This window comes from Corapipo altera, unplaced genomic scaffold (assembly GCF_003945725.1).
Source record: "Corapipo altera isolate COAL_440 unplaced genomic scaffold, ASM394572v1 2b, whole genome shotgun sequence".
NCBI lineage: Eukaryota > Metazoa > Chordata > Aves > Passeriformes > Pipridae > Corapipo > Corapipo altera.
This window is the reverse complement of record NW_020884874.1, coordinates 21,297,123-21,315,745: the sequence shown is the minus strand read 5'-3', so window position 1 is coordinate 21,315,745 and position 18,623 is coordinate 21,297,123. Positions and strand designations below refer to the sequence as shown.

The 18,623-nt window shown below is 37.7% G+C and overlaps 1 protein-coding gene across 1 annotated transcript in view; it reads left to right on the top strand.

Moving 5' to 3' along the window:
- Positions 1-18,623, top strand: part of MAP3K5 (mitogen-activated protein kinase kinase kinase 5) — a 104,962-nt gene that overhangs the window by 12,984 nt on the left and 73,355 nt on the right. The gene's annotated exons all lie outside the window — the stretch shown is intronic.

Below are 18,623 nucleotides of genomic sequence, written 5' to 3'. Positions count from 1 at the left end.
TATCGGTGTTTGAGACATGCACATTAGTCTCCTTATCTTCTAGGCTTCTACACGTGGATACCAGAGTTCAGTGGTTTATGTTGTTAGGCTGTTATCACTTCTGGCATGCTTTTGGCCTGGGCCAATGAGTCAGTAGCATTCCCAGTGGCCAGTCTGGAGGGAGCAACTTGAGGCTAGGAGAATTTAAGACTGTTGTAAACCATTCCTGGCCACTTGGTCCTCATGCAGAAGTGGGACCTGGGGCATGTTTAATTAGGCAGCATTGGTTTACTGGTTTCCTGGTTTAGGGTAACAAGTGTGCTTCTTAGAAGCTTGTGTTCACAGCTGAGGATGTGCAGAGTTGCAGTGCCATGCTCATTCAGGGAGATGGGTTTAAGATATTGCATCTGTGAAAGCAAAATTCTAGCAGCTATCTTAGCTTCCAAATTCGCAGTCTTTCTTGGAGGCCTAAACTGAAGGAAGGGCAGTGGGTAGCTATTGCAAGTCTTAGGCCTCAATAGTCATTAAGCAAATAATCTGCTAATATGTGCTCTTTGTTGAAAATAATCTTTTAGAAAAACACCATATAGAATAGATTGCAGGTACAGCATTTGTGTGTCTTTTCCAGCATGGGTCATCAGTTCCTTTACATCTGCATGTAACGTACAAAATATCACGATTGAATATGACGTAAAAATTTTATTTTCCATTTTAGTACATTTGGACTTTTAGTCAAACTCTAATGCATAACTCAGCACCTCTCGGTTCCTTTTTTTGATAAAAGATATAGTATTTTTCAGTGATTAATTTCTGCTCAAATATACCTGCCCTACATTACTACAGTTATACTGAAAAGCCTTCAGTGTGGAAATTGAAGAAGGTTGACTGCAAAAAGAAACAAATGAAGTTTCAGGAGCTTAATTTGGATTTGTGAAATTGTAAATTGCTTGATCCATGCTGGCAAAATTGTTTCCTAGATTTTGTGGTTTAATATACTGGCCTTTATATCCAGGTATTTTTGGATAAAGCTCAGTGAAAGAGTGGCTATTCTGCTAAAAATGAATGTGTGAGTAGGTGGTGGCTGTTGTCACTTTTGTTTTTCCAGTGTTTCAAATGTTTCTTCATCCTAAATGATTCTTTTTCTTTTCTATAGAAGTTGAAGAGCCTGAAGGATGAGAATTCAAGTGTTTATATCTTACAAATGCAAAGTGAGATATGTTTCCTACCAGCTGTGTGAGTTATTTAGTTTTCATAAAGCTGAGTATCTGTTTTGCTGACAATTATTCAGATTTACATCAGTGTAGCTTTCCTTCTCACATCAATAATCACTGTAGGAAGAAAAGAATTCTGTTTTTAGCATAAATTACTGTTATCTTTACCATTGCATCACTGCAGGTTGAATGCAGTTGAATCTTGCAGTGAGATCTTGCATACTGAGTTATTTTAGTTATTTGGTACTAGACCACTTGAAATACTAACTGAATTGCGGAAGTTACTTGAGATGAAAACATTTTTATCTACATGTTCACGTACATAGAAAATGGAAGGAATATGAATATAAGATTAAGTAAATCATCTGTTTTATATGCAAATGGTAATTCCTGCTACTTTGGCTCTTCTAACCTATTCCAGTCACCAAACTTTCTCTTGCCCCACTGATTTAGCCAGTTGGAATTGATGAATTCGTGAGGTTCTTCCAGTATCATTTCATTGGTTCAGTTGTGGGCTAGCTAGAGTGAGGTTTTGCTGTCTGCTGAGATTTAAGAAATCTAGGTGATGGATTAGTTTGTAGTCTATTTTCTCAAGTGGTGTGTTTGAATGTGTTCCTATTTTGTACTCCATGTTCTTACTCAAAAATATGACGCTATGCAAGACACTTGAAACCTCATTTGTAGTGCTAATTCTGCTTCAGAAGTGCTACTGGAACAGTATTTTTTTTTCTATACATGGAGTTCAGCACTGTGCTGACTTGGTGAATATCTGTATCTAAATACTTCAGAATCAAATTCAACATTTGCAGTGCTCCAGGTGCTTTATCGTGAAGTTGCCTCTACCAGCTGTGATGCTGGCCATTCTCCTTTTGGGTAATGTGTCTGTTTGTGAATTTTGTCTATAGATTCTAAAGCACCTTATAGAGGGAACAAATAGCAATCTCATCATTTTAAGTAGGGTGAAACTAGAAGGATAGAGAGTAAGTGACTTGCCTGAAGTTTGGCAGGTAAGGGTGAGAAGAGAACTGAGGTTTCCTGGGTTTGTGAGCTGCCAGCTAGATCAAATGCCCTGCTATTGTGATCATTGGTGATTTAGATATTACTCATTTACGTTAAGAAGACAGAACATCTATGATGACTAACATCAAATCAGAAGTTGTAAAAACTCTTTACACAGTGTTTGGATATTAAATTGTACTGCAGTAATTCTAAAGCAGTGCTGTAGTTGTATAAAAGCAGCTTCTGGTACCTGAATAACATGCAGAGATGGGTTGCCTTTGGAAGTAAAGTTTGAGCATCTTGTATTCGTATAGAGAGTGACAAGCAACATTAAGCGAGGCTGTTCTTTTTGCTGTAAAATTGAATTGAATGAGAATGAAATCATAGCTATTGCAGGCCACCTGGAGTTACCATTGACAAAGCCAAATGTGGACCTGCTTATCAGACCTGCTTAATCTCATTTTGCAACAATTAGCAGCAATCATGTCAAGTATTAAGAATTTAACTCAGATGAGTCATATCCGTTTTCTGTTGTGGGATGCAATAGTGCAGTTACCTGTGAAGCCAGGCGGTCGTAAGCAGTAGTATTTTCTGTATGATTTTGCAGATAATTAGTTGCTTGTCAGGAATTTTTGAGTGTGATAATCCAGTAATTTAAATACCAAGTAACTACTTCTGTGCATACATGCAGTTATTTGGGTAGAAAACTAGTGTGTAAGGTTTTGTCCTCCTTAATAAGGTGTGTATCACCTCCTCTCCCCTTACTGATACTTTCACTTAATCTGAGAGTCTTGAAATATCGGTGTCAGCTCTATGATCTGTGGACTTGTGCTGCAGTGGGATAAAGCAAAGCGTTGTGTCTCAAATAGTGAAATTACTTTCAAACTTGGTCTATGTAAAAGGGAGATGAACTTAAGCTAAATAAAGCAGCCTAGATGAAATCTGTGTCTGTCTGAAACTTTATCCTAGACTTTTGTCCTTGGGAACTGGTGAGAGATGTTTACAAGAGGACAGCCGTTCCAACGTTCTTGTAGCTGGGCATAATACTTGCACTGTAACCAAACTTGTATGTCTGCAACTGTATACAAGACTGCAACTTTGCTTCTTTCTGCTTGAGAGAAACTCCTCATCTTTGTTACCTTCTAACAAAAGTATTTGAGGCTAACTCAAGATTACCTAAATCCACGCTGTAGAATGCTTTATGAAGCAGGACACTGATTCAGGATAGATCTTTTGTGAATTGTGATAGAGGTAAGTTATAGTGCCACGTGATGTGTTAGTGATGTATATCTGGGTTCTGATGGAGGGTTACTTTTTAAATTCCTGAATACTCCAAACTATAGTCTTGTCTTTAAATTTGAGAATTTATTTTTTGTCTTAAGTAGATACTTTTTTTGCAGTGTTTTTGGTGGACCCCAGGGAATCTTTCAAATTAAGTTTAATCCAGTCTGCATTGTTTACTCTGCACTTCACCTGTGTTGACTGAAGTAAATCAATTTGCATGGTTGAATGCTGCATGCGGTAAAAAGGATTCTGATTTTTCCCTGCTAAATTGCAAAGAGGGCAGCGTGCAAATGTTGTACTTCGGACTTACAGATCATTAAGGTCTGACCAAACCCTGTGAGGATTGTCCTACCTTCTTTCAAATCATGTTTGACTTGTAAAGCCTTAGTACTAGTGTTAATTGGAAAAAGCAACTTAACTGTAATTCTGCAGCTTGCTTGCTTTTATTGACGGAAGAAAGTGGTGGTGATAGTTGTGTTTTTGTTTTGGTTTGGTTTAGAGGTTTCTATTTGCGGTTTTTTGTTTGTTTAATTTCGTTTTTTGAAGGAAGAGCTGTAAATGGATAAGGTATATGAGGTATGGGTGCAGATACTAGTATGTCTGTTTTTTCAAGGATTTCTTTGAAATGGGGCATAAATAGACTTTGAAGATGCAAATGGATAAGAAAAGTAGGCATAACTTTTTGTATTTTAACAGTGAATATTTAGGACATTGAACATAGAAAATAAATAATAACAAATTATTGTGCTAGCCATAGTGAATTCGTTGTCATGCCCATAGGGAAAGAACATGCTTTGCTACCTGGAAATCCATGAACAATGAAGCAATTCATAAACTAGTGTTTATATGGGTTTATTTTGGGAAATATTGGTCAGTGCACACGATTTTAAAAGGAAATAAATAGAGACACAAAATTACTAAATGCTGGTGGGTATGCTTACTTTCTAAACCATTAGGATATCTCACAGAGGTTAGAGCTATTGTAAATAAATTTGTGAAAACCTCATGGGAGCAATAAATAAATTTGTCGGGAGTTGCAAGGAAAGAAATAAAAGAAAAACTGGAAAAGTTACTTGCTGTATAAATTTGTGATGTGTCATATCTTTATTACTACATGCATCTCTACTCATTGCATTTCAAAAATTGAATTTGTATCTTGGTGGAAGACACAGACAAGGGAAAAAAGGATTATCAGAATCTTTCATGGAATTGTTTCCATGCAGATGGAGACTGAATAAAAATGATCTTTTCGGAAGGAAAATAAAGGGAAAAGTGACATAATTTAAAATCAGGGATGGAAAGGAAAGATTAATTAAGGAGCAGTAACTCATTTTTAATTTTTGACCTTATCTTTGAGCAGCTTTAGAATAACCTAAAAGAAGCACTTTTCCATACAAGGACATAGTTAAATAGTCTTCAAAAGTACTAAAATTCATGAGAGGTGGGTTTGTTAAGACCTGTTATGCGTGGTGGACATATGAAATTACTTGGAAACTCTTCGGGCTGTTGAATTTCCCGATGCTTTAGGGTGTACCAGGTGGCTCTGCAGTTGCTCTCTCTTTACTTTTCCCTAATAGCTGCTGTTAGCCATGGTAGAGATAAGATCATAGAATTGTAGAATCATTGGGGTTGGAAAGGACCTCCGAGATCATCAAGTCCAACCCTTGATCCACTACTGCTGCGGTTACTAGACCATGGCACTAAGTGCCACATCCAGTCTCATCTTAAAAACCTCCAGGGACAAAGAATCCACCACTTCCCTGGGCAGCCCATTCCAATGCCTGATTACCCTCTCTGTAAAGAATTTCTTCCTAATATCCAACCTAAACCTCCCCTGGCAGAGCTTAACACCATGCCCTCTTGTCTTGCTGATAGCTGCCTGGGAGAAGAGACCGACACCCACCTGGCTACAGTCTCCTTTCAGGTAGTTGTAGAGAGTGATGAGGTCTCCCCTGAGCCTCCTCTTCTCCAGGCTGAACAACTCCAGCTTCCTCAGCCTCTCCTCATAGGACTTGTGCTCAAGTCCCTTCACCAGCCTTGTTGCTCTTCTCTGGACCTGCTCCAGCACCTCAATGTCCTTCCTGAACTGAGGAGTCCAGAACTGGACACAGTACTCGAGGTGTGGCCTCACCAACACTGAGTACCGGGGAAGAATCACTTCCCTGGTCCTGTTGGCTGCACTGCTCCTGATCCAGGCCATGATGCCATTGGCCTTCTTGGCCACCTGGGCACACTGCTGGCTCATGTTCAACTTCCTGTCGATCCAAACTCCCAGGTCCCTTTCTTCCTGGCTGCTCTCCAGCCACTCTGTGGATTTGACTTAATCCTGCTACTCTTAAGACCAAACTGACACAGTTGGTTGACGGATGATATAAATTTTTTAACTAATTTGCTAGATAAATAAATTTGCGTTCTCCAGAAGTAGGTGCAACTGATTGCGATGAACAAGGCTGATCTATTTAATTCCAGGTTTGGCCATTGTCGAATGGCAATAAACTTCTGGATACTTTGCCTGGGGACTTTGCCAGTGGGAAGGGAGTTGAGTTCTTATCAGTAACTTAATGCGTTTGCCCTTCAGTAACTTCACTTATCGAAGTGAAAGAAAGTTTGGCTAATATGGGGTACTTCTGAAGGCAATACCCTTCATTACATCTCCTAGAATGTTACTGTCCTGTAATTGCAGACACGTGAGGAAGGTTTTGTAGAAGGTGGCTCTAGGAACTTGTTTTGGTTGGGATGTATGTGTGTGTGTGTGGATATTATGCAACCCTTGATTTGTGCAAAAACACTGAAAGTATATCAGAGGTATCTGGAACATCCTGGAGTAAAAGAAACACTTTTCATGAGACATCTTGTTTTCCTCTTGTGCAATTTGCTTTCCATACTGAAACCAATCATAGTATGATTGAGCATGGAATGAGCAAATGTTTTATTTTGTCTTTTCATTTCAGAGAAATTTGAAGGGGAAATTGTCTGCATGTTTTTATACATCTAATCCAGATAAGGGCATTTTCTTGTAAATCAAATGAGGTCTTAGGCTGCTGGAGGTGCTTGTTGTCTACTTTATTGTAAATATTAATTTCTATGTTTCATGAAAGCTCTTCTGATATATAATCCAAGTTTTCTAGATCAGACCTGTGTATGCGAGCTGTTTGGAATACCTACAGTGTCGATGTTGGCAGAAAAGCATTGCTGTTTTATTTAAGCATCATCAAATTGTATGAATGCATTTTAAACATGAATAAAACTGACAGAGTTATTCTCTAAATATCATGAAGTCAGAAGCAGCAATACTGTATCATTTTTGTTAAATGAGACTAGTGTGGCTTGCAAATACAAAAAGGGCAGTGCAAATCATGGAAAAATATAGGGTTCCAGGGAATCTATGGAGTCACTAATCCCCCTTGAACTGCAGGATTCATCAGTCCAGGGATGGATCAGGTATTGATGCCCGCACACCACCATGAGGAATCCAGTCTGTTATTGGAAATTTGCTGTAGCAAGGAGTCTTCAACCTACCATAAATCCTGCATGGACACAGTTGCCTTTAAAGATAGACTGTTTTTCACAAAATTTGTTCTAAATTTCTCTTATTTTGGAAGCCAGTGTATTCTAATAGATGTTTAAAAAAACTCTACAATGATATTGTGTGTTCTAATTTAAAATAAAGTTTTATTCAGTTCTATTGTTCTTTTACTGTTCACAAACACAGGGAAATTTGCTTTTCTACTGGGCAGCAGCTTTTTATGCAGTGAGGAGTTACAGTATGACAGTATGACATGTGCAAGAATAATTGTAGGTGAAACAACTCCAATGTGTTCCTCCTTAATTGGGTGCCTTTAAATCTCTTCTCACTGTCATGTTTTGTTCCGTTCTTTTGGGTACTTTGCCAGAAGTTTAACTTTCTTCCTTCAGTTGTACCCCAGATTGTCCACAGTATTTAATTTGATGCCTTGTGAGTGTACATAGAAGGGGGATAATGATGTCTTGTGTGTTGCATATGAAACTCCTCTTTACACAGTACAAAATGGGGGGGGGGGGGGGGGGGGTTGTTTGTTTGTTTGTTTGTTTGTTTGTTTATGTGTGTATTTTTCTTCTTTCCTATATGTGGTCTAGACAGTTTTACATTTTTCTTCAGCACCCACAGGCATGGGGCATACTAAATACGTTTTCTGAACACTGTGAGTCTCACTTTAGAAAAAATTTCTCTCCTGTCCTTCAGGGTGCTTTTCAAATGGGTACCTTAGGTTCTAACTCTATTGACATACGAGTAGGAATGCAAATATGACTTTGCAGAGTTGCTTGTGATATTGAGCTGCAGTTTGACAGTGAATCATGGGTAAATATTCTGATAAGGAAGAACTGGTTTTTACAGGACTTGGAGTTTATATTAGAATATTCAAAAGCCAACTGCAAAAAGTAGGAATGAGCCATTTAAATTCCTGAGTCCTGCATCCAGCCTGAAGTTTAAACAATGTAGCATATTGCCAGCTCAGTAGTTATGTCCAGGAACTTTAGATGTGACTTCCCATATCAGTGTTTTAATGGAATATGAATTGTTGTGATTACCGTCCAGCAAAGCTACTAAGAATGTACTCTGTTCTGCATAAAGATTTGTGTACTTTTTAAGAGATGATGATGTTTTCTGTAAGAAAACCAAGATATAACTGTGTCATAAGTGAAAATAATCAGATGTTTTCTATAAGAAAATATGGTGTGTGAGACTCCAAAGCCCTTGGGCAATTAGTTTTCTCAATGCCTTTCTGTTCCTGGGAGAACATTTGACAGAGCAGTGAAAACGCTACAGTATAGAGACTTTTGTGGAGAGGTTGGTGACAACCAGGAGTGGTAGGTGTATTTTGTACCTTTGATTATGATAAAACTTGGGCCCTAAAATTCTCAAATACTATATATATGAAAGATAGTTTCTTCTTAGAATGGAAGTATTTTCATGACAAACTAAAGACTTTTAACAGACGCACTTGTTTGGATCTCTTAGAATACTTCTGCTTCCAAATTTTCAGAAGCCTGGGAAGATTCCCATTTTGTACAAGCATTCCAACTGCTGTTCATCATATTCTTGAAATACTTGTATTTATTTTTCAGTCTGTGCTTGCTGGTCATAAGTCTTCTACGTTTGAACCATTTTTGGTATCACTAGATTGGAAAACATTAACTCCTGTGACTTTAAAATAATGTAGTAAGAAATAATTTTACATCTTTGGATTAGAAAAAATTTCAGAGTTTTTTCAGTGGCTTAGTGAGCACTGCTCTGGCCTTCTTCAGAAGGATCTACACACTCTGCCTCAGTCTATCTTAAACATTTAGCTTGGCTTGGTGCAGGCCACATTTCTGCTAGAACCTATATAAAAATGAGCAAACTCCTTAACAGGAAATTGAAAGGAGTAGCTAGAAAGAGGAAAAGCTTTCAGGTAACGTGAAGACATCTCAAGGAAAATTCCTTCCAGGAAATGCATGCTATTTATTAACAGAAATTTTAAAGTAATGCACAGAAGGTGGCATTGCTAGGAAGATGAAAGAATGGAATGATGCCCCCTTTGAAAGGAGAACTTTTGTCCAGATGAGGAAACAAGTTAGAAAAAAACATGTAAAAAGGCATTTAAGCCTTAGTAAGACAGTTTCCAAAAGAGTTTGAGCAATACTTGCTAAAGAAAGACTGAAAAAAAAAAAAAAAAAAGCATCCCTGAACGCTTCATCAGCAGGGAGCAAGGTAGGGGGACTGTGCAGTCAAGATGGAAAAGGAGGGCTTGAGAAAGATGCAGCTTTCCTACTACGATTGTAAGAAGGATTTTCTTGAAAGGAGTAAGGCTGAGGAAGTACTTCAGACTTAAATTGCCAGAAGAGTTTTTAAAATAAGGTGATGAAATGAACAGTAGCAAGTCATTGGAACTATGGGATGATGGCTCAGAAGTTCTCAAGGAGCCCTGACTGAAACAAGCTGAGCTGTTAACTATGGTGCATGACTTCTGACTTAAGTTAATGTTGGCAGCATAGGAGAGGGAGATATTGGCATTACATTAGGGCAAATGGGTTAAAAATATAAATAAAGAATATATTGCATAGATTCATGGATAAAATCTGGCAGTAGGGAGAAGTTCACATGGCTTTTTTCTAGAAGGAAATCACACTCTTCTTGTGAGCCCATACTTAAGGGTAATCCATTTAAGACAGTATGTTGAAAGCTTTTTGCCTCTTAAAGGGACAAAATGGTTGGAAGTGAAATCTTTACATCTTTCAGATTAGTGGATTCTTAAAGGAAAGGAACAAAGGATCAGTTTTGCAATGAAGCTTGCCAGTAGAAAAATAGACTGTTGAAAGGATTGCTCTGTACTTTCATTTTTGATTTCGGCTTTTCAGAAGTTTCATGGCTGATCCGAAAAACTCCTGCTGTTGGATAACATGATGGCAATGTTTGCTGATGTTCAGGCTACTCAAAACTATAAAGAATAGGCAGTAAAGAATTGCAGAAAGTCTTATGGTACGAGGCAAATAAGCAGGTAAAGGACAGTTGAACTTCAGTGATAGTGAATGCAAAGTAACGCATATGAAGAAAAGCAGCTCTAATTGTTCCCATGATATTGAGCACTAAATTAGTTATTGATACACAGCTTTCTAGGTAGCTCAGCAGCTTTCAGTAAATGTGTCTGGATTGCTGTCTGAGAAAGCTCAGTCTTTATTTGCCCCATTTGTACAATGTCTGCAACACTGCTGGCTTATGGCAGAGAAGAGATACTGAGCTAAACAGAGTTTTGATCTGATCCTTCCAGCTGCTGGAATGAAACCCAGAGTTGTTTTTTGAAGCTTGGGGGTGAATCTACCTAGACATTTCTGTCACAGTGAGATGCACTAAGAAACCAAAATATAACTGTGTCATAAGTGAAAATAGTCAGATTTTAGGGTAAAAGCTGGAATATTTATCTTCTTAGGTGGAGAAAACTTGAGGTCACTAAGTCAGAAATAAACAGTACAGAATAAACAGAAATAAAAAGAACTTTTGATCAACTTTCCTCCTGCCCATCCTGTCCTTGAGGTGGATAGTTGTTTTCTACATTGGTTTTAATGAACTCTGCGACTTTGGAGATGTAGAAAACCCTCTACTGTTCATTTAGTCTTCAGGAAAACTTTCCACCACCTCTGAGACCTGGCTATTTGTTTTTCTTATGACTCTTCTTTCTTCTCTGAGCTTGTCTTTTGGCATACCTGTGGTCTCACAAGTGATTTCTCCTTGGGTAGTCTCAGTCACTTCTCCAGAGAATGAATAATCGCTTTTTTTGTCACGTATCTCAAAGTCACTTAACTTGGAAACATAAACCAAAATAATCACACAGATACCATCACATCCCTTATTTATTTATTCATCTTTTTAGGCGTTTTTGTCTGCTTAAGATCCTGTCCAGGCCAAAGGAGAGTTAGTCTTTTTTGAAAAAAAATTTGCAGTGATGAAGATCCTGTGAACAAAACTTCTAACTGTAGAAGTATTGAGTTGCTAGGGCTTGCCTTGTTTTCACCGAGTGCTTCTGCTATTGTGTTTGTAGATTGTTTAAATAACACTTGGTACAGATACTAACACTAGCCCTGTAATGTGCTCCAGCCTTCAGCTGAGCTTTGGTAGTTATGTCTTGATGTCCGAGTATTTTTGCTGATGCAAAGTTTGGAGGTAGGGTAATCTTTAGTATATGGTGTTGTTGGTGCTAGGGACCTGTTACCCTAGGATTGATACAGATGCAATGAGCCTGAACATATTGAGGTTATTTTTAAATAAATGGCTCTTTGTTTGCTTGTCATCTTTTATTCTTGCCTAATCCTGAGTTCCTCCCACATGCATCAAGATGAGAGTGGTTTTTTTTCAATTGTTGGGGGTTGGAATCATGTGATAACATCAAAGTCCTTTGTTTTGGGCCTAGAGAGAGAGGATTTTTTGAATCTCAAGCTTTCTTCTTTTTTCTTTTATTTTTCTTCATCAGAAAACCTTTCTGTATTGTTCGGGTTGTCTTCAAATCACTGATACAGTAATTTAGATTTTGCTGGGTAGTTTGCTGTGTTAATTCCTACACACCCCTTTTATGTTTTTTTATCTACGTTTTCCTATCTCATTCCTTTTCTAACATCTGTATGAACTTTCTTTGTGTTACCAGTTAGTTGTAAGCTTCTGCTATTTTAAGGTAAGTACCTTCTGCTTTGCTCCTATCAACCTTTGGTTACAGAAGCAAGAGGTTCTCTTCCCTTCAAGTCCTTCAAGCATAGTGCAGGCAAAAAAACCAGGGTTTCACTTGGAGGATCTCAGTATAGAATACTGTCATCGTAACAAAAAAAGTCAGTTGTTTTTCTCTTCTCCTTGCGTGGATGGTTCTACTTGGTGAAGTACTTTTGTGAGAATGATCTAAGCCACTTAGCTGTAAAAGTTGGCAGGAATCAATTTGCACAAGTTTTATTAAGGAGCAGCTTAATATATTGTGGGACAGGGTGCAAATTTTGCAATGCTCCTGTGTGACAGCAAAGCATACACCACCAATCAGTTCAACATTTGGAGAGGTGCTCCAGGGCATTGTGATTTGTAGATTATGAAGTTTCTTGTGATTTGTGGTTTAAATTTGTACAGGAACAGCTTATATTTGCACACTTTCGTCCTTTAACTTAAGTAGTTCTTCTTTCTTACCTTATCTACCAAGAAATCAGCAACTATTGATGATTTCAAAAGATGAAAGATTGTTTTTTAAGTGATTAACTAGTTTACTTTTGCTATTGAGCAGATTCCTAGAGATCCAAGTTGAGTCACATACAGAGTCTGTCAGTGTGGTTATAAATGCCATTTAATTTGTATCTGTATTGAGGTGGATTGGGTGTATGTGCATGTGTTTATTTATTTATTTTCTGTATTGTTCCTCAAGAAACTCTTCCTCCTGTGATGGAGGAACCCCCCACGTGGGCTTCCTAACCAAGTGGATGCTACATCCATGTCTGTATGGACAGGACTCTCAAGCAGAAGTAGGAAGGTATTAAGTTGCGTCCCTGCAGATATTGTGGTGTCTGGTGTCTTCTTTGTATAGGACCTAGTGATTGTGTGGGTGGAAAGTGAGATCATCTAACTGATCCAGGAGTCAACTGATCCTGAACACTCAGTTGTCTTGTTGGGTATTGACCTCGCTAGATATGTAACAAACGTGGGGAGGGTCAGGACCACCCCAAGAGTAACAGCTAGCTGTTTGATAAGTTTATCTGAAGTGAAATCATATCTTTTTGCTTATGAGTCTAGGTGTAGAAGTTCACTTTGCAATTCAAGGGCAGTTTAACTCAGTTTAGCTATTTAGGGAACAGTGGGCTCTTAGTACCAGCCTGAGGGTAAAATGGTACTGTTGTATATCTAAAGGCAACATGTTGCTTTTTGGGCAAGTATTAAGTGCTGTAATTATTTCTGTCTCTACATTGTGCTATGCATTATCTGAAAAGAGACACCCACCAGACAGCTGGGCTTGTGTTGCATCTGCTGGGAATGTGTGCTCAGAAATTCCATTTTGAGTAGATTGCAGGACAGCATCTGGTCTGTACTTCAGTGATGTAGAATCTCTCCTTCCATTTTGTAAAAATGAGACTCCTCAAGACAGGATTAGATAAGGTTCCTAATTCATAATGCTTTTTGCAGGATAAGAAATAGCACATGTCCATCCTATGTCTCTTTCTTAGTGTCTTCAAGTCTACTTTGCACATCAGTTAGAGCTTCTACAAACACCCTGCTTTTCCTCCAGTATATGGCATACTAATCTGCCTGTACTGCCATTACCTGCTTTTCCTTCTCCGTATCTAAGCCTCAGACACCTTTATAAAGTTATTATTTTGGTTAGCCTCTCCCAACAGACTGGCTTGGCTGGATGGGTTTCCTGGGAGGGCAGCCATTCCCCTGTGTTTAGGTATTCTCACGCTAGTGGCTCCCATCAATTGTTTCCATTCTTGGAGACGTACAAGACACTCTTGACAGGAAATGTCTGGTTCCAGTGCTGTTGACAAGTCAGTGATGCTGTGGTTTGCACGTTGAACCAGAAATACCAAGCTGTACTGACGTGGTGTTGGGATTGCCAAAGCAGGTTTCCTACCTCATGCAGACACTCTCTGGGTAAACAGGAAGATATCTATGCCAAGCATAGAGAACAGTACATAAGTTAAAGTAGATAAGGACGTTCCTTGCTTGTTTCTCAAAGTTTACCCAATAGTAAATGTCATCATAGGCTGTCAAAATCATTGTTCTAATGCTGTATGGAGACCTGCTACTGCAGTATGAAATACTCTTAGTGTTCAGACTTGCACTGAAATAAATTTTGTTCTAATCCCTTTTCTTCGTTGTCAGAAGAGTATCTTACTCTGTCTTTTAGCCACCAAGTGGAAAAGAACACAAAACATTGGTCTGTCTCAGAAGTTGCCATTACCATCTTTCCTTTTGCCCTGATTAATTGTGGGACAATGAACGTAAGGCAATGGTCATGTCTGTAATATCAATTAATCAGAAGATAATAACAAACATAAACATTCATTAGTTGTACAGCTGCTCTGTTTGTATTCATTATTTTTCCTGGCAGCACTGTAGTAAGCAGGTAGTATCAAAAAGTAAGGTGTACGTGTATGATATCTCGAAGCATTTGTTTAAACATTCTTCTTTGCCCTGTTACATTTAAAACAATGAGTAGGTGATGAACTTTGACCACTGCATTTCATTTATCATTTTCTTGGTTACTAAAGGCATTGCTAATAGCCAAGAGCAAAGGGCTTTATATCCACTAATGGACACTTACCCTTTTTTGACTATATTAATGTGTATACTCTTAAGTTTTTACCATTTCTTAAGAAAGGTTAATTAGTAGAGATTTTATATGTAAAGTTCTCAGTCTTTACACTACAGATAAGAATTGCTGGTAACGCAGCTCTAATATGTGCCAAGCGTCACGGAGATGTGTCCTTTCCCCATGCTTCACAGGCAAAAAGGGTCAAGTTGGCTGCCTCCAATTCCGTCTCGTGAATCTGGTTTCCCAGGCTAATACAAAGCCGATTACCAGTGTAGTGATATTTTGATCTCTTGAGTGTGTGACGGTGTGTTTCCAGCTATTGTTAATATAGATGTTAGTTAGCCTAATAACAGAGGTGGTGACTGCTTGGTGGTTGTTGGCCTGTCTGCAGCTCAGTGTGTGGTTACTTAGCTAATGTGTAGGTAGGCAGCTTTATTAGAGGCAGTTGGGTAGCTGTCAGCAGGCAGGTAGAGCTTGGGGTGATTTAGGAAATGGACACCAAGAGGTTACTGAGCTGCTTGCTCTGTATTTATGCTGCTTTTGCTACCTGGGCCAGAGTGAAGCTCTAGTCTCATGCTTGTGATACACTTGTCATACCTATTTAGTCATACCAGTTGTTTAAGGGGATGGGAGAGAAGATTGTGATTAGACTTACTTTATTGTTCGTTAACTAGAAAGATACAATAATTTACTGCAAGATTTATTGTAAGACTTTTTAGCTGTCATGTCAAAGATGACTAGCTAATGCAAAGACTGTACTATCTCTGTTTTCTTTATATAGTATCGGTGATGTGTACCCAGGTACAATTTCGTGAGATAGAGAAAGTGAAATTTCATCTTGTGCCCAAAGTAAGGGATAAAATTTATTCTTTCCTGCAACCCTTGCAGGTGTTGCAAGAATTGCAGTTCTTCTACTTTTCTGTCTTTTCCTCCTGTTTTATCCAGTGTGCTTCAATACTCATCCTACTCATTAGTCTGCTGGAGCCTCAACAGACTTTCTCTGCTGCAACCTTGAAGATGTGCAAGAGCATTTGAAGTGAATTGTCAGTCCCTGGTTTTCAGTGTTTCATCCTGAGGGCTTAGGTGTTGAGAGAGCTCTACTCTGATTCCCGTGCTTGAATAGTTTTTGCTTGCCTAGTAACTGAAACCACAGATGTTTTAATAAGGGGATAATTCCAGTGTAACTGTAGAGCTAATTCCTCTACCTTTATTAAAATACTGTTTTGCCACTTATGAAACTGTATTTTCCAGGGAATGGAAAACATATCTTTTATTGCATCAAAATATTAGATTAATTTCATCTGGGGGAAATGAGAGAGCCTGATAAATAAGGTTCTGGCAGTTTATGTGTTGATGACCAGACAATTTCCTTTGGCTTAGCTAAATCCTGGCTCTTTTGAACTAGTGAGAATTTTGTTGTATGTATACTTTACTTAGATTTGTCTTGCAAACCATCAGTCTTGCCATCTTTGTTAAACTTCTAATCATATTTTATGTAACTGAGTATACTGTTTTATAGTACACTCGGTGATACAGTTCGGGTGCTTTACAGAAATCATTACCAGTCCTGGTTTTGAGTTTTTTGTTTGTTTGTTTGTTCTTTGTTTGGGGGTTTTGTTTTCATTTTCTCAAATGAGCTTCCATTTGCTGCGTTGTATTTGACTTCTGCACTTCTGACTCGTGCTCCATACACTGATCCCTCCTTTGGTCAGAGGAATTTCTCTTCTGATGTTGAGAAAGAAGATAGTCAGAAATAGGACTGTCAGAAGAGTTGGCTTAGGGTATATGTTTTTTAATTGGATAGACATCTGGTCCCAAAAGTGCACATACCTTTTGTGGCTTGTTGGAATTGCAGGTAAGAATTGGGTTGCTCCCCTTGGAAACTGTGATACCAGCCCTGAGGCCTAAACTGGACTTTAGAAATATGATCTCTCTGTCATGAACGACAACTTCATCTTAAAATACGTAACTGCTACAGCGAGCAGGAAAACTTCACAGAGGATGAACCTATTCTAAGGGAGACACTGCTTTATCAAATGAGATTATCCAGAAGACCTGGATTTCACAGAAGTCTTGACATGCAAAGGAAAGAAATCCTCTTTAGTTACATAAGAAATACAAGTATCACAACAGATATCTCAGTGTATTTTTTCATACAAATGTGTATTTATTATTGTGGTCCTTCCATACTTTGTTTAAGTAACTCAAGGTTTTTGCTTGGTTTGGGTTTTTTTTATTTTATTTTATTATTACCATGATAGGGATGAGACAGGATCCAAAAATGTTTTTTATGGTGTGGCCCTCAGTCAGCTTTTGCTCAATGGATTTGGCCAGCTGATCTTGAAGTATATAGGTACACGCACACACACATGCTTTTTTTGAACTTGCCATTTTACCATAGGATTTCTCAAGTATTTTCTGTAATATGACTTTGATCAGGCTCTACTGCTTTATTGTTAAAGTCATCTTTCTCTTTTCCATCTTAGTTTTGCAACTCTAGTAAGAGCATGTTATCTTGCAAGATTGCAGAATTAAGTCATGGCAAGTTGCGCAAATTTTCCTCCTGTTCAGTACAGTAGATATGTACCATAGCTTTAGAGTTGCTCAAGATTAGACTTTTATGTAAATAAGAGCAGTTAAAAATAGACTTGTATTATGGCAACTTTCTGAAGAAAACAAACAAACAACTAGTTAAAAATAGAACTTGCGCAACTTTCTGAAAGAAAATAACCAAATGCTAATTTCACCCAAACAAAATATAGCAGCGATATTGTCATTCTTGTTTGGCTTTTGTGATGTTTCAGTTTCCTAGAATTAGTGAAAGTGAGCATATGTATAGTCTTAGAAGTGCACTGCCTTTTTTAGTTCAATAAAATTGGATGGAATCCACACTGCCAATATTTATGTAAAATTGGACAAAGAGAGATTCTTAGAACACAAATTATGAAACTTTTAAAAAACATTTTTTAAATCTTAAAAAGATTTTTAAGGGGAGGGGAATTCTCTTTTTTTGTACCATGTTAATCTTCTCTCTTTTAATCTTGTTGCTTGAAAAGCTAAAGGTTGTATAGGCAAATGCTTGTTCTTTCTCCTTTGTGTATCTATCCTTTCTTCAGTTTTTTAATAATTTACAAGCCTGCAGGCCAGTTACAGGAAAGTATGACTGAAGAGTAGATATCTCAAAGATACTACTTTTCTACAAGTTAGAGAGACTCTCTTACTGCCTCCCCAGTTGAGAGCATGGCCACAAAGCTAAGCTGGTATTGAATATCTTTGTTTCAGTTTTGATGACCTAAATAAGTAGGCAAGGTGAAAAGTTGTGGTTAGAGGTAGAATCTCTTATTAGATTAATTAGACGAGAGAAACTTGATGGTACATAAACTTTTTCCCTACAGAGCTTGTCTTTCTATCTTTTAAGTCATCAAAGAATCCACAGGAAGAGGAAAACATAGAGAGATACTGGAAACCAGGCTGCTTTTTTTTTTTTTTTTTTTTTTGTCCTACTCTTAACAGAGTATTTTTCTCTGATTTGGGTTTGGGTTTTTATTGGTTTCTTTTTTTTTTTTCTTTTTTTTCCTCCTTTTCTTTTTTTTTCTCCTTTTTTTTTCTCCTTTTCTTTTTTTTTCTTTTTTTTTCCCTTAAAGATAAGAAAAAACTGTGTTGGGTGAAAAGATAGAAAGGTGTTTGCAGAAGAGTTAGTGGTGAGTTAGTTTTCTTGTTTTGCTCTTTTGATACCACAAGACTTTTTCAGTGGAAATACGCTGCTTGTTACAACAGAGGTATTACAAACTGTCAACAGAAATAGTTAATGGCCTCTTGTTTTAGTCTTACATTGGTGTGAATTTGGGCAAGTGAAACACATGGTTTAAGAGAAATTGGGGACTACATTCTTTGTTATGTAAGCATTTGTGCATGTGCTTAATTTTATTCATACAGGTAAAATTTATTATGAACAGAATTCTCTGCATAGTAAACTTCTTACTTACATGGGGTTTTCTATGGCTTCACATTTTCACTCCCTCTTTCCTTCTCTTTATCTATACCTTGTCCTTTTCTCATTCTCTTTATCATCTTTCTATATGAATCAAAATAGATCTGAAAGGTAGTTTATAATGGAACTTTACATTTACCTGTCTTTTGGTTTATTTTCTTCCAAAGTTCTGGTACGGAGTCTATACAGTATCTTCTGCAGTAATGTATAGAAATTGTGTGAATTTTTATTGAAATATGCAGAGAAGGTAAAAGCACATAAAATGTAATTTTTTTTCTTTTCTTTTTCCCCATAAAGTCATTGGCCATTATGTATAGATTTACCAAACTAATTTCTTCTTCAAGCCACCAAGTTAACTTTTTGCCT